We start from the raw sequence: 14,694 nt of genomic DNA on the forward strand, positions 1-14,694 counted from the left end.
TGCCCCTTGTTGATAGATAGTTTTTATTTCCTTTTTCATGTTGATGTAATTTGAAGGGAGTTCATTATAGTTTCCCTGTAGTTTCTGGTAATTCGCTGTGAGCTCATTGAGCTTCCTGATAACCATTGCTTTGAACTCAGTATCTGATAGTTGACTTGCCTCTATTTCATTTAGCCTTCTTTCTGTGTCTTCCTCCTTTCCTTTCATTTGGGGATTGTTTCTTTGTCTTCCCATTGTTTGTGAGACTCTTCTTGTTAGCCTCAGCTTCTTAGCCTCACTGTGAGATTCAGTGGTACAGTCTCCTTTTAGGTATCCTGGTGTTCACCACTTCTACCTAGTCTTTTGTGTGATCAGTTGGAGGGGTAAAGCAAAATGGTTTAAGACATCAAGAGAGTATTCTATGATATTTACAATAGCGGCCAGTAAGGAAAAGATAGGAGATCCTTTGGCTATGTAGAGTGTTAACCGTGATATTCCACACAACTAGCCACTTTTTAGAAAGGATGGAACGAAGATAAGACTCTTGTTGGGAAGGGAAGGATTGTGAGTTGGATCTAGAAAGCAGTGAGGTTGTGGGAAGTCAGATTCTGAGGTAAGGTGAGAATAAAGGGTGGTAAATAGGTGTCGTGTGTGAGGGAATAGAGTTAACCACTACAGTAATGTAGTTCAAGAAATGGTGAAATGGGCTAAGATCTGGGATGGGTGTTGTTTAGTATTTATAATAGTATGGAACAGCTATTATTTACAAAAATATTAGAGCAACAATCATATGACAGAATCTGTTAGATCTAGATAATAAGAATAGAGAGTATCAGACCTTCGGTAGTGTGCTAATGGAACACAGGTGAAGTGAAGAACAGTAAATTAGCCATACACTATGAATGGGAGGACAGGGGAAACCTGTCAAATGATACAATATAACCAGCCAAGAAAAGAAGACTTAACAGAAAGAAGAGGAATACAAAAATATTATTTAAGTAAAAGATGTAAGAATAATGAAAATCTAATAATACAAATATGCAATATCTTTCAGGTTCTCTGTAACAGCAAAGTAAAATTTGTTTCTCTGTCTCAGCTGTTGGGATGCCCCCTCTTTGTGTCTAACTCTGGTCTTTTCACAGTTCCAGGTTTTTTTCCTCTCATTTGTGGTTATTTAAAAAAAAAAAAAAAGCAGACTAAGGAAGGTAGAAGAAATAAAATTGAAAGAAAAGAAGTAATAAAATAAGTAAGATGAAGAGAGGTGCAAAAGGAATTGAGAGATAAAAAATAATAAGAATTAAAAAATAAAAAATTACATTAAAAATCAAACAAACAAAAAAGAAAAACAAACTAACAAAAAAAAAACCCTCTTGCTGGTTGGTTTCAAACTGGCCAAACCGGTTTTTCTGTTCTTGCTGGCTGTACCAGGCTAGGGTGGGGGGGTGGGGGGACGTGGTTTATCAGTGCAGTCTCTGGGTCTCCCCTCAAGACGCATGATCTCTCTAGGTACACATGTGTGGTCCCTGGGTGTTCCACAAAGCTCTCTCTTCCTGGGGTTGCAGGCGCCTCCCAGGGCTATGTGTGGGTGTTCACAGCCCCCTTGTGTTGCCACTCAGTTATTACTCCCCTATCTGTGACTTCAAGCAACCAGGTGTCTGCCAGTGCTGCTTGGCTAGGGAGGGAGAGCCTATCCAGCTCTCTCCCAAGAGCCCTGTGGCCGTCCCAGAGGCCCGGGCCTGGGGCTGCAGCCTCCCTGGTGTCTGCACTGATCCCTGGGCCCTTATTGTCCTGAAGCAGTCTCCTTACTGTCTGGTTTTTCAATGTCCGCTCTAATTTTTGATCTCCTATTTTCATATATGCTGTGGTACCATTGGCTGTCTGCTCTGTTCCTCCATAGATCAGCCAGTTTTCTCTCCTGTGTGTAGGGGGAAGTCCAATCTGCTCTTCTTACCTAGCCACCATCTTCTCTCTCCCAAAATAAATTCTACTTTGTCTTTCCAATAGACATAGTGTGATAATCTACATATACATGAATTTACTGTAATTTTAAAATAAATGTAAATATTATGTGATTTAGAGATATAATAATGTATTTCATCAGTGTTCTATTTTTAATATATAGGTTCTTCTAGTTTTTCTCTATTAAAATAAAATTACAAAAATATAACTATGCCTATTCATTATGCACACATTTTTGTGCAGATGATTGATGTTTCCCAGGATGGACTGTTACCATGCGCCAGTAGAGTTTTGAAATTTCTCAGTAATAACTAATATGCCAGCATTTTATTGAGCATTTTTGGATACATTGTTCTTTAACCCTCATAAAACCCTCATGAGATATTATTTACTCAGTTTTACAGAAGAGGATACAAGATGAGGTTAGCTAACTGGTCACAACTAGTAAGGGGAAGAACTGAAGTTACAAGTGATCTGTCTTTTTACAAAGTTGGATGAAACCACATGGTAAAATTCCACTATGGTTCCAGGACATGTTAAGATTTTTCCCCGGAAATTTATTCTTTTAGGTGCTACTACAAATGAGAATTGCTTCCCAATTCATTTTCTAGCTAATATTTATTGTTAAATAGTAAAATATTTATTGAAATATTTTGAACTTATTATTTTCAGTAGCTAAATTTACATGATTGTATTAGATTTTTTAGACTTTCATCTCATTATACTTCCTGTAATTTAATAGCTTCATCCTTTCCAATTTTTGTACTTTTTTTATTTGCTGTTGTTTTCATTCTTATTTGCATTAAGTAATATTTCCAAAACTATGTCAAATAGTAAATATAACAGTAAGGTTTTTTTTTAATTTCACGTGACCTCACCTAATCTAGTGTGTCTTTGGTAAAGCTGAAACTGGTGTTCCCTTGAGTTCAATCCCCCATTCCTGTCACCTTGAGAAAGGACATCTCTGTTCCTGAAGACTAAGATTTCGTTTTTTAAATTATAATGTTAAATTTTTTTAAATGTATATTTGACAACTATGAAAATTATGTTTTCCCCATTAATCTACTAATATTATAAACTACATTAATAGATGTCCTAATGCCCCACACTTGCTTTCTTAGCATAAGTTCTACTTAGTCATGGTGAATTATTGATTGAAGATGCTGCTGGATTTGTATTTCTCATATATTATTTAAGATCTTGACTTCATGTATAAATGAAACATTAGTTCAGAGGGGGTTTTTGCCTGTTTTCATTCTGCACCATTTCTTTCAATTATTGGCTACCAGAAGTACACTATCCCTGTAAAAATAAATAAACTTATAGTGAGGGTCTTTTTTCCTGTACTCTTTAAAGTTGAAATAATATCGGCAACAGTTATCTCTTGAAGGACCATAAAACACTGGTGAAAGCATTCAGGCTGACAACTTCCCTGAGACTAATTCTTCTGACAATCTTCTTATTTATTTTAGAGTTATTGATAGATATGTTGACACCTTCTATCTTCTCATGTGCCAGTGTTGGTAATTTGTCAAAAAATTATATTTTAATGAGAATCTGAAGCTTAATAGCCTAAAATTTTACAAATAATTGATTTAATTTGCTTATAATTGTCATTGCTAATTTTGTACATTTGTTTATTTTTTATTTAATTAGGTTACATAATCTTTTGTCTACATTATTGTTTTTTACAAAGTAATTTCTTAGAATTTAATATAAGCTGTACTGACTTATAAAACTGTCCTTAATTTATTGTTAAGGGAAAAAGGGGGAGGGATTTTGAGGAACAAGTATGAAAGACACAGGGATGAGGACTGGGGGAGGGGAAATTGGAGGGAGGGGGAGACAGGACGGGGTGTGGGATGGGAGAAATAGATTAAAAAAATGTACTTGAAAAATAACTAAATAAAATTTATTATTAAAAAATATATATATGACTTTTAGAAGATGGCTTTGATTTTATTAAAAAAAACTGTCCTTAATTTATTGTTTTTTCACTTCTTTCTTTGTATTTGTTTTGTCATTCTTTTCATTTATTTCAACAGGTCATTTCTTTTCTTTTTTTCTTAAAGAATCTCTGGGGGGGTTTTAATGTACATAAAGGCTGTAGTCCTAAATTCTTGTATGCCCATATGTCCTTTTGTCACTGTTGTTGCCTTTAAGTGAATGACAACTTGGTTAAGGATAGAACTGGGGAGCATAACCTTTTCCATCAAACTGCTGTAATCATTGCTTCATTATCTTCTGGCATCTAGCATTACAAAAAAACCTGAGTGCCATTCAGATTTTCCTCTTCCTTTGTAAATCTGTTTTAACAGTTGGTTAGTTGATTAATGTTATTGTTTCAATGCCATTATACATTTAGAATTCTTTTTACATCTTTGAAAATCAAAACTTTCATATTTAATTAAGTTTTCCTTGTACGTGAACCCTTTCCACATGCAGTATATCCATTATTTCCACCAGGCTGGTTATCGTTATTCCAACCATTCCTAGTGTGGAGACAAAAGCTGCTTTCTATGCCTGTTGGGGGCTGAAAGTTAGATCAGGAGCAGTGGTGAAGTCCCCTGGACAAATGTTACTCTGGACACCCTGGTTCAAAAGACAGTAAGTAAGTCAGGATCATGTTGTAGGTACAAATTTGCCAGAACAATTCTAATTTTATGACAGTTATAGTCACATATCAGTCCTTCTAAATACCTCAAATAACAAAGGAAACAAGAAAAAGACAATTAGGTGATTTGAGACAGCCTCACAATCAAATCATTACACAAGGTTCTTTTTTTTTCTTTTTTTAATTATTTTTTATTGATTATGCCATTACAGTTGTTCTATCCCCCCTTTGTTCCCCTCCGTCCTACCCCCCATCCCCACCATTACATAGGGGTACCAGAAGGGGGAAAGGAAGAGCCACCAGTGAAAAACTTATTTGAACAAATAATAAAGGAGAATTTCCCCAATCTGGCAAAGGAAATAGACTTCCAGGAAATCCAGGAAGCTCAGAGAGTCCCAAAGAAGTTGGACCCAAGAAGAAACACACCAAGGCACATCATAATTACATTAGCCAAGATTAAAATGAAGGAGAGAATCCTAGAAGCAGCAAGAGATAAGGGGACAGTCACCTACAAAGGAGTTCCTATCAGACTGTCAGCTGATTTCTCAAAAGAGACCTTACAGGCAAGAAGGGTCTGGAAAGAGGTGATACACAAGGTTCTGAGTACCAGCAAAAACACTGATAGCATTTGTCTTGTTTCCTTTACTCATCCTCCCATCGTCATCCAACCAGGGCACTGGTCTTAGGGAGACAATTGCATGGCTTCTTGTCCTTCTGGCTGAGTTTCATTTTTTTCATGGCACTTGTCCTATATTTTTTTCTTATATACTTTTGGGGTAGATCAAAGGATAGAGTAATGACTCTATGATATGTGTATGCGCACATGTACGCAAACGAAGATAGCTAGCGGCTAAAGAAAACATTGTCCCAGGAAAAAAAATAATAATGGTCCTTGAATGTGTTGACACCTAGAAGGAATATGCCAACAAGGACTCCCTGTGGTTAATTGGGCTTAAATTCATAACCAGAGTCCAGTGGCCATTGATGGCAGAGGCCTCTCACACACTCTGCATTTCAGGCAAAACCTATAGAGTAAGTGGCTATGCCTCCTGCACTGCATTCCTGCTGGCTGAGTTGACCCTTATAAACAAGTTCCTGAAATTGAATTTCAACCAATGAGCTAAGATGTTCTCCATCTAATCAGAGCTGTTCAACTATACCTTCATTTGCATCTTCACCAGTCAATGAGAGTAGCTCCATAATGACCAATGGAAATGCACAATTTTGACTAATTAGGACAGTGTTATTCGGACCAATCAAACTGCAAATTTGTATTCCTCATTTGCATAAAAATAATCAATCAGAGACTAGGGCAGACACTTTCTTTTTTACTACATATGTTACTGTTATTCTATAACAGTTCCAATTTTTACCCCTTTGCCTTCTTCGGTCCAGCCTACCCTCCACTCCCACAGTCAATCCCCATCCTGTCATCCATGTCCACTGGTCATTCATACATGTTCCTTGACTACTCCTTTCTCCTTCTTTCCACCCTTACCTCCTCTCCCCACCCCTCTGGTCACTGTCAGTCTGTTCCTTTTTTCCATGCCTCTGGTTCTATTTTGCTCATTAGTTTATTTTGTTCATTAGCTTCCTTTTATATGTAAGATCCTATGGTATCTGTCCTTCACCACCTATTTATTTCACTTAGGACAATGCTCTCCAGCTCCATTCAAGCTATCATGAAGGGTAAGAGGTCCTTCCTTTCTGCTTTGTAGTATTTCATTGTGTAAATGTAGCACAGGTTTTGGATCCACTCATTTACTGATGCGCATTTAGGCTGTTTCCAGCACTTGGATATTATAAAAAGCTCTGCCAAGAATATAGGGTGTATAAGTTCTTTTGAACTGATGTTTCAAGATTCTTATTATATATTCACTGTCTTTATATCAGTGGGCCTCCCTTTTGTCTTAGAGGAGCACCCTTCATGTTTCCTCCTGAGTCTGCATTTCCCCATTTTACAAACTGTTCACCTGAATAAAGTTTCTTCTTTTACTGCAGTTGAGACCTGGGACTCCTATTGGCATTGGATTTCTGGCAGCAAACTTATGTTGACAAATGATAAGGAATAAATATGTCTTTCCTAAACATTCAGTCACTCATGCCTTAATTATAGTGATGGACTAGAGGCAATAGGAGTTAGAAAGACATACTTTCTACTTTATCATAATTAATACCTATCCCCAACACTACCACCATTTCCAAGGAGAGGTGTGTCTGGATAATTTCAAGGACATGTAGTTTAGATATGCATGGATTAAGAGGACCAGTAACCCCCCAAATATTTTGTATTGTTCCTCAATAACAAAGACACAAGAAAAACTCTACTGGGTAATAGGCCATGATGAGAATCTGGAGGCTGAAAAGCAAAACTAACCTTGAATGAGTCATTACCCTCATTCCATGTGCACTGCTATTTCACATGATTATCTCATTAAAACTCCATATGAATTCTTTGAATACATACTATTATCTTAAGGTTGGAGTTGGAAACTGGTAATAAAAGAAATTATATTGAGCCACACAATAAGTATGAAAGGTCTTCTCTTTAAAATATGTTGAAGGTAGTTTCTTGCTTAAAATAACAAAGAAATTATAAAAATAGATTCAATTCTTAATTCTGAGAATTATTAAAATCAAATTACAAAATTAAAATATATGAATCACATGTATATTTTTAGATTGAATGTTGCCAGTATTAATTCAATAGTTATTTTTAATGTTTCAACATCATAATAATATTTTATATCTCCAATAACATTGCATGTACAACATACATGCACACACATATTCCTACATTATTTTAATTTAATTTCTATTGAAGTTACAACACGTGATTTAAAATTTTAAACAAACAGTGTACTGAGATTTTCTGGGGTTCACAAATAACTTTTAATTCTGATCAAGTATATCTAATTTGCAGGCTTTGTACAGAATTTGTGCTTTGTCATCTGAGACTACCACCATCTGAAGTTACTGGAGATTAGATGAAACTAATATATGCCACCAACCATGTGATTAAGCTTGGAAATAAATCTTCCAGCCCCAGTCTTGCCTCCAGATGACTGCAGCTGCAACAAACATTCTGACTGCAACTTTGTAAGATCCTGAGCTAGAATCATATAGCTAAGCCTCTATCCACAGCTGATAATAAAATTTTTCTTCTTGTTTAAGCCACTAAACATTGAGATAATTTGTTGCACAGCAATAAGTAATACTTGTCTCATATTTTTTATTGAAAACTGGACATTGTAGATGATACATTGTAGCAACTCTAAATTCTGCCCTTTTCTTCTGAAAATTATAGATTTTTGCAGTAAAGCAGTTTAAGTTGTCTGAAATACAACTGCAAATATTATCTTCCCCCAGGGTATTTAGCTGTTTATTTCCTGTTCTCATGTCTTCTCATGGGGACTCCTTAGCCTATGAAATTTGGCAGTCTGACAAAGATTTTAATTGAAATAGAGTTTACCTCTCTATAGTTTTCTTGCTTCTAAGGCTTTCCTGAATTTCTAGCTTTTCTGTCAGCCGTTGGTTCTACCTTCTGACCCTTTAATATTTCTACTTCACAAGCTGTGCATGGTTGGGAAGTTTTAAAAAGTGTGATTTCACAGATTAATCTGTCAAGAGTATATTTATCTCTGTTTTTTGCCTGCTTTTTCTACCATAATTCTAGAATCCTCCCCCAATTCCTTGCTTAGTTAACTGTCCAGCCACAGATGTGGGCATTTTTATGCCCTAAATCTGGGTCTAATTTCTTCAGGGGTGCTTATGCTACCAGGATTTCTCTTTAAACTTTCCATCTCCATTCCTTTCCTTTAGCTTGTGAGGATGAACCAGGAAAGCCATTGCTCTTCCATAGCCATGGCCATGGGGATGGACAGTACCTTGGCCAAGGAAGCCGGGAAATCATTATTCTGAGCACTTTCTATTCCTTCTGTCATAAAGCTTTCTTTTTCTTCTTTCTTTGAGACTAGCATCTCCCCAGTTGCTTTCTGTTTGAGGGTTCTTTTCAGTATTTCTTTTTTATTATGTCATGTTTATAACTGTTATCTACCAGAGAGTTCTACAACAGCTTCAATATTGCATTGTTAACTAAAGTGATCCCAAAGTCTGCTTTCAAATCTTCCTTTTGATTTTTTTTTAATTTTGAATGTGGCATCTTTAGACATTACAGGAGACTAAAAAAATTTTTTAATCTTTATATTTAGTGATTGGAGTTATCTCAAGAAGATAGCGATCAGTAAATTCTCCTGCAAAATGGTAAGATATATTGCAGACCTTCAAGAATTAAGAACAGTGAACAGATTAATTTAATTTAGACCTAGGACCTATAACCATTTTTGCTGCTGAGAGCCTGCTTCACTGGGCTTAATATTAGACTGGGTACTTGTATTAGTTACCTACTGCTGTATGATAAATTAACACAAACTGAAATACTTAAATCAGCATCTGTTTCTTAGCTTCCAGTTCTACAGGTCAGAAGTCCAGCAAAACACCACTGGGCTTCTCTGGTGAGAGTATCATAAGGCTGAAATCAAGTTGCTAGCCAGTCTGGGCTCATCTAGTAGATCAGGAGAGAAGCTGCTTCCAAGCTCAGTCAGAGAGTTAGCAGACTTTAGTTCCTTACAGGTGTAGCACTGAGGTCCCTATTGCCTTGCTGGCTATTGGCAAGAAGACTCTCGGCTCCTTGACACACCCTGTGTTCCTTCTCACATGTTCTCTGCATTTTAAGGCCAGCAGTTCATCCCAGTTCCTTCATGATTCAAAACTCTGATTTCCTCTTCTACCACCAACTAGAGAACAATCATTTTCAAATGAGTTCACATCATTATATCAGGTCCTCCTGGATAATCTTCCTATCTTAAAGTCAACGGTGCCATTTAAAATGACATAAGCATGGTAGTGATAGCTCATTACACTCACAGATTCTGGATGCTAAATAATGAAATCTTGGGGTCCATTTTTAGAATTCTGCCTACTGCAGTCTCATCATAAAAACATCTCTTTTACTGTATCCATATGCCTCCCAAGTATTTGAGGGCATCAGGAAAATACAAAACATATTCACAAATTACCCACTTTGCACCATACCTGTCAAATTTAATTATTAATCAACAGTCAGTGTGTCCTATATTGTAATCAGCAACCCAAGAGAATGCAATGAGAACAGATCCTCACATCTAACAAATTATAGATTGTTGCCTATTTTTTATACCGATAGGAATAATATAGTATTTATCTGTAAGTACTCTCATACATTATATTTTGGGAACTGAAGCATGTAATTTGTACTCCAAACAGTGTAAAGAATTAACCAATTTACACATGAGAAATTATTTATATGCAATGCTCACTACAGCTTCATTTATAATAATGACAACAGTGTTAAAAACACTAGAATCCAAAGCAAATTATGGCACATCTGCAAGAGACTCCTTTATTTACTCTTTTGGCCTTTCGAAAAATGTTTATAGTTTCCCTGCCATGTACCAGGTACTGTTAGGTGGTAGGTATGCAATGATGCAAAAGAGACCTGGTTTTTAGTCTTATGGAATTTATATTCTAGTTGGGGAGTAAGGACATTAATTAAATAATTGCACAAACTAATGTAAAATTGCAATCTCTGAAGGGCATAGCCATTTAAAATGGTTTTAATTTAAAAGTAGTCCAAACAAGGAGAAGTCTGCCTGTGATCTCATTAGGATAAATAAGAGGTACCTATAGATGTATGCATGCAATGGCACTAATAACATAGATGTCGCAAGGAGAAAAGACTGGAGGGACACAAACTGAAATGAGTATTGGTTATGTTATTTACATTTAGATCCAGTTTCCAACTTGTATAATTTGCATATATTACTTCTATAAATAGAAAAATTAAGTTCTATTACAAGAATAAGAAAATTATTTTTATTCAATCTACTCTTCTAATCAGAGGCTTAAAGTTTTCATGTTCTGGGCCAGAATTTTCACATCTTCTTTATTTGAATTTTGTGGTTTAGGTTGAACTAATTGAAAACATAAAATAAATGTGAAACTACCCAGTTATCACTTGACAAATTCCCACTCCTTACATGGGCTTGCAGATGTTGCTCAATATTCTAAAAGCCTTCAAATGCTTTTTGGCAATAATCAAGCTCATAACATGTCACCATTACTGCTCATCTACTCACCTCTCCCCCCTCCCTCCTTGGTCAAGACCAGAATCTTCTCCCCTTATCATAATATCACTGTTTACGGAGGACTTACAGTACTAGATACTTATGTGCATTGCCTCAAATTCCTACAATCATGCTGCATGCAGGAGAGATGGCTGTTCTCACTTGACAATCCAGGTATCAGAAGAGCTATATTACTGCCCTGGCTGGCGTAGCTCAGTGGATTGCGTGCGGGCTGCAAACCAAAGGGTCGCGAGTCCGATTCCCAGTCAGGGCACATGCCTGGGTTTCGGACCAGGTCCCCAGTCTGGGGCACATGAGAGGCAACTGAGGTAACTGCACATTGATATTTCTCTCCTCTTCCCCTCTCTCTAAAAATGAATAAATAAAATCTTTTTTTAAAAAAGAAAGAAAAGCGGGAGTTTTTATATTAACAAATAAATAAATATTCGTTAAATATTACTTAACGAATTATATTGGCCAGGAGCGGGAGTTGAACCCAACACTGTCTGATTCCCAGGATCATGTTCTCTCACAAATTTGGTGTGCAGAACTTCAAGATGACCCAAAGATGACTCATTCCCTGGTGTGCACGCTTTCCACAATCCCTTACCCTCCAGAATGGTCAGGACCTGTGATTCTGATGGAGTATTACAATTGTGTTTATATTACATCATAAAGCAAAGAAATTTTGCAGGTGTACTTAAGCTTTGACTTAGAATTAATCAGAAGGGAGATTATTCTGGATGTGCTTATTTCAATTAGGTGAACCCTTTAGAAGAAAGGCTGGGCCCCTCCCTGCATGCAGAGAGATCTTCCTGCTGACCTTAAAGGAGCAAGCAGCCTAATTCCTATAGCCACAAGGGAGTGAATTCTGCCAGCAACCAGGAATTCTGGAGATTGATTTTAAGTGTAAAGGAGATGACAGCCCCAGATATCACCTTCGTTTAAATCCGGTGAGACCCTACACAGAAAATCCAGTTAATTCACACCCAAACTCCTAATACATGGAAACTAATAAATTTGTGTTCTTTTAAGCTGCTAAATGTGTATGTGACTCATCACTGAAAAGCTAATACAACTGTCTTACTCTGCTTTCTGCCTCTAGTGTGACCTCTTTATTTGGGTAAGTAGACACCCAAGTTTCTATCCAGGCTGAGGGACTATAAGCTTGAGCTGGTGATTTCTGTGGGGAATTGAAGTCTTCATGAATAACAGGGCATTTGGGAGCTTCAGGTTCAATTGGGATGGCCATGTTGTGAGAACTGAATCCCCAGCAAGAGTCTAACAAAGACAAAACAAATGGAGCAAGCAAGTTCAACAGGTTCAATTGGTGTGTCCTTGAGACATCTCACAAAGTAAGGAATAGCAGACCTTTGTTAGTGATCTCAATGGACAAAAGGAAGTTGATTAAATTATCAAACTAAGGATTTCTTCTCCTAATTATCCCTGCCTTCCTTTGTGCCATTTTAATGTCCATAACCTGAGAGGTCCAAGGATGAGCCTGCAGGAAAGCCACCCGTCCCTCCTCCCCCATAGGCAGCATGGACTCCCATGAAATCAAGCTGGGTGCACACACAGACATCAGGTTGCAATGTTGCAGAACTCCAGGCTTCAGTCCCAACCACTAGGCCTGGTGATAGAGCGAATGGGAGATTTATGACTGCCGCTCCTCAAAAGAGCTCTTTGAACATTCATGCTTTGCTAAGAAGGTTGATGTCATAAGAGATACTTAACATAAACGCCAATAAAATATATTTTATTAAAGTATAGTTGACATAGAATATTATATAATTTCAAGTGTATAACATAATGATTCAACATTTATATAAGTTATAAAATGATCACCATGATAAATCTAGTAATCATCTGTCATCATACAAAGTTAATACAATATTATTGACTATTATTGACTGTATTCCTATACTGTACATCACTGACTTATTTATTTTATAAACAGAAGTTTGTACCTGTTAATCCCCTTCACTTTTTTTACCAATCCCCCAACCCTCTCCCATCTGTCAACCATCAGTCTGTCCTTTGTTTCTCACAAATCTGTTTCTGTTTTGTTTAGTTTGTTCATTTGTTTTGTTTCTCTAGATTCTATGTATAAGTGAAATGATACAGTATTTGTTTTCCTCTGTCTGATTCATTTCAATTAACATAATACCCTCTAGTTGCAACCCTATTGTTGCAAATGGCAAGATTTCATTTTTTATGGCTGAGTCATTTTCCATTGTATATGTGTGTATACTTTTTTCTCTATCCATTAATTTATTGATGAACACCAAGGCTGCTTCCATACCTTGGCTATTTAAATAATGCTTCATGCAGGTACATTTATCTTTTCAAATTAATGTTTTTGTTTTCATCAAATAAATGCCCAGAAAGTAGAATTGCTGGGTTATATGGTGGTTTATTTTTAATATTTTAAGGAATGTTTTAATGGCTGCACCAATTTATGATTCCACCAACAGTGTACAAGGGTTCATTTTTTTTCAAATCCTCACAAACACATGAGAGACATTCTGACAGGTGTGAGGTGATATCTCATCGTGGTTTTCACTTACATTGTCCCTACAATTAATGATGTCCAGTATTTTTTCACGTGTCTGTTGGCCATCTGCATGTCTTCTTTGGAGAAAAGTCTATTAAGGTTCTCTCCCCATTTTTAATTGAATTTTTAATGAGTTGTTTGAGTTCTTTATGTATTTTGGATATTAACCCCTTAGCAAAAATGTTCTCCATTCAGTAGCTTATCTTTTAATTTTGTTAATGGTTTCCTTCACTGTGCAAAAGTCTTTTAAGTTTCATGTAGCCCCATTTGTTCATTTTTGCTTTTGTTGCCTTGGCCCAAGAAAACTTTTCCAAAAAATATTGCTAGAAGAGATGTGAAAGAGTTTACTGCCTATGTTTTCTTCCAGGAGTTTCATGGTTTCAGATCTTATACCTAAGCCTTCAATTTTTATGTCAATGAGAGCTTTAAGCAAAATGTCTCTCAGCACTAATGTTCCAAACCATTCTGGTGGGGCAAATAATTTACCATATTTCAGTTCATTTCAGGACAACCAAAAACATCTGATGATTCCAAAATATCTTAGACCTTGCTGGCCAACACTTAAAATTCATTATTTGAGCTTTAATTCTTTGGTTTACAGGTCTATGCTGGTTAAAATACAGACACTTTTAGAAAAGACTCCTTACTTTAGTATTATCAGTCTAAAGACAGCAACGAACTTTACACCCTAGCTTGTGATCAGATGTGGACATAAAAGGAATAAGAAATGAGTAAATTACAGAGGTTCTGAAGAGTAAACACAGGGCAGCAAACATTTGCAGAATGATTATTGAAGGTACTGGACATTGAAAGCAAACATTCTTCTTGTTAGAAGCACCTGGGGCCTGAGCAGCTTTTCTTTCTGTTCCAATGAAATGAGGCAAATTTCCACTTACCTTATCTCTCTCCAGCTCAAAATTCACCACCGTTCCTCACTTCACCCACAGTGTAGAAGGTGTAATCCCTAGTCTCAAAGTTACACATGGAACATAAAATTGGTGAGAAGTACCTTCAAATAAATGAGGAGGACGCTGATAAAACAGAACCCACACTTCATAACTAGGGAGACTTATACATGTCTGCTCCAAACCTCAGACAGGAGAGAAGTAGCCAGATTAACAAGCACTTAGACCTGAGCCTCTAACAACAGGCCAAAGGAACTGTTCCCCAGAGCACAGTGCAGGGCAAAGGTCCATGCCTCCCCTGAAGCAGGGCATTGGTATGCTGCTCTTACTGTAGTATCATCCCCTCTCCAACACCCAGCCTCTTTGGGGTTACAAACCAGGTTCATTAACCAGATGGCCTCAGGAGTCTGCCATCCTGTGGAACACAGCGCTAGTCACTTTCCTTCCCACCAGTCTTCTCATGACTCCTGTACTACTCCCTTTGGCCCTGAAATCCAACTAGGACGTCTTCTTTTATCA

The 14,694-nt window shown here is 36.9% G+C and overlaps 1 long non-coding RNA gene across 1 annotated transcript in view; it reads right to left on the reverse strand.

Moving 5' to 3' along the window:
• Positions 1-14,350, reverse strand: part of LOC119061778 (uncharacterized) — a 52,154-nt gene extending 37,804 nt beyond the window's left edge. Inside the window, exon 1 of the long non-coding RNA XR_005084853.2 lies at positions 14,167-14,350. This is a non-coding gene — a long non-coding RNA (uncharacterized LOC119061778). The remainder of the gene's footprint in view (positions 1-14,166) is intronic.
• Positions 14,351-14,694: the final 344 nt, after the last annotated feature.

The sequence above is a fragment of the Artibeus jamaicensis genome, unplaced genomic scaffold (assembly GCF_021234435.1).
Source record: "Artibeus jamaicensis isolate MK-2021 breed Jamaican fruit bat unplaced genomic scaffold, CSHL_Jam_final contig_536, whole genome shotgun sequence".
Lineage (NCBI taxonomy): Eukaryota > Metazoa > Chordata > Mammalia > Chiroptera > Phyllostomidae > Artibeus > Artibeus jamaicensis.